The sequence below is a fragment of the Schistocerca cancellata genome, chromosome 1 (assembly GCF_023864275.1).
Source record: "Schistocerca cancellata isolate TAMUIC-IGC-003103 chromosome 1, iqSchCanc2.1, whole genome shotgun sequence".
NCBI classification, from domain to species: Eukaryota; Metazoa; Arthropoda; class Insecta; order Orthoptera; family Acrididae; genus Schistocerca; species Schistocerca cancellata.
In genome coordinates, this window is record NC_064626.1 from 325,893,025 (window position 1) to 325,895,096 (window position 2,072).

General features: G+C 42.4%; 1 non-coding gene across 1 annotated transcript; it reads right to left on the reverse strand.

The window, feature by feature from the left end:
* Window positions 1-1,613: 1,613 nt before the first annotated feature.
* Window positions 1,614-1,688, reverse strand: Trnas-cga (transfer RNA serine (anticodon CGA)). The gene has a single exon. It is a non-coding gene; the product is annotated as a tRNA-Ser (tRNA).
* Window positions 1,689-2,072: the final 384 nt, after the last annotated feature.

Sequence of the window (2,072 nt, forward strand, 5' to 3'; positions counted from 1 at the left end):
ATTTAGGACAGTGGATGTTGGTACATCAACCAAGCAATGCAGTGGGAAGCACGGTTAGCCGAATTCTACAGTATAGCTGGGTACCGCACTGACAAAGGAAAATGACGACCCTCCAGGACGTATTGTAAAGCTGCTTCAAGTAAATACCCGCTATCTAAATCCAACGAGCAGACGTCTACAGCAAGCAAGCTCAGTGAGCGGTCCGGCAAGGCTCCTGCTTTGTCACTCAGCGAGCAGAGAGCCCCTTGTGTCAGCTGCCCACGGGACGGTGCAATGGCGCCACCCCATGAGATACCAGAGTAACCATAACTAAGCAGAGAAACCAAAGATGTCGATGTGAGCATAGAAACGGCTCGGATATATTTATTTTTGCCAGTCTGTACACGAAGATTTACTACCTGGCACTAAGTTTTAATCAAAGCATTTATACAGTGTGCTCTAAAATACCCCTTATAAACTTCTAGGGCTCGTTGAGGCGATGGAGTAGATAATATTCTGAACTAGAATCCATCTCTCGAAACCTACCGTTTCCGTCCTACAGTCATTGCAAAACATCTTGGTAACGAGACCGCTTTTACAAATAATTCAGTATGCTTGACTCAGTACCTCACTTGCTTAATAGTTTCATTCATTAGTAATCACATAAAGAAAAAGAAAACTTAAACAATTTTCCCAGACACTATGTTTACAGCTGAACTTAAACCGTTTTTGTCCTTCTCAAAGGATAGTTAATATTCTAACACACTACAAGTAAGCTTCGATTTGCCGACAACCAAACTCGGTGCACACATTGTACCTAGGAATGATGTTGGAACACACGCTCTCTCATACCTGGTGTCTCTGCAAGCTGTCCTGCAGCGACCACAACTCGTACCACTAGATCTTCTTCTGTCTACAAGAGCCTTATAAACCAAACTCTTCATTCGACACCAGAGGGAAAAATCTAATTGTGTCAGATCCGGTGATCTTGGAGGCCATGGGATTGGATCACCTCTGCCTATCCGTCTATGTTCGAATCGCTGGTCCAGATGTTCCTGAACATGAATTGGAAGTACGTTGATCCTCCGTCATGCTGAAACCACGTGTCTTCACAAACGTTCAGTGGCACAGCATCCAACAACACGCCCAGTATTTGTTGTAAGAAGATCAAGTAGACGGGGAACATGAGCTTTTATGGAAGCATGTATGGTACAGTCACATCAACATCCTGAATATCTGCCCAAACATTGATACCAAATCTGTGTTGGAATCTCTGTACATGCATGAGATACGGCTTTTAGTCTGCACTGACGTGGCTGTTTCGAGAAGTGAGAACATAATCCGTAGTAAAGTTACATTCATCTGTGAAGAGAATTCGCCATGGAGATATTAGGGGCTCGATGATGCAGAGGCGCAGAAAATGGGTACAGAACTCAACACGCAATGCAAAATCGATTGGCATTAGTGACTGTGTCCTCTGGAGTTGGTATGGGTCTGTCTGTTGATCATGCAGAACATCGACGATGCTGGGAGCAACATCAACTGCCTAAGCAATTTCTCGTGTACCTGAATTAGATTTTCACTCTGCAGCGGAGTGTGCGCTGATATGTAACTTCCTGGCAGATTAAAACTGTGTGCCGGACCGAGACTCGAACTCGGGACCTTTGCCTTTCGAGGGCAAGTGCTCTACCATCTGAGCTACCCAAGCACGAGTCACGCCCCGCTAAGACTGATGCAAATTTCATTTAAATTAATTTGTACACAGTTGATTTCAGCTACACGATACGTTAAACAATTGTAACTTATCTCTTGAAAATAACTTCATAAACTATGTTCGTAACTCTTCAGAAAGAGTAAGGCTCATACGTTTACCCATATAAATAAACATTGAGTTTACCTATTATATTGGAAGTTACAGGAAAAACGCTTCTTAAACATCGTCTATAACCAGTGAATGTTTCTCGATTATTTAAATTAGATAAAATAACAAAAAACGTACATAAATCTACAGAGAAAAAATAGACTTACTATACACGTACGTGAAATTCCGAAGTGAAACATTACTCCCAGAAATAAAGCGAGTACATCAACAT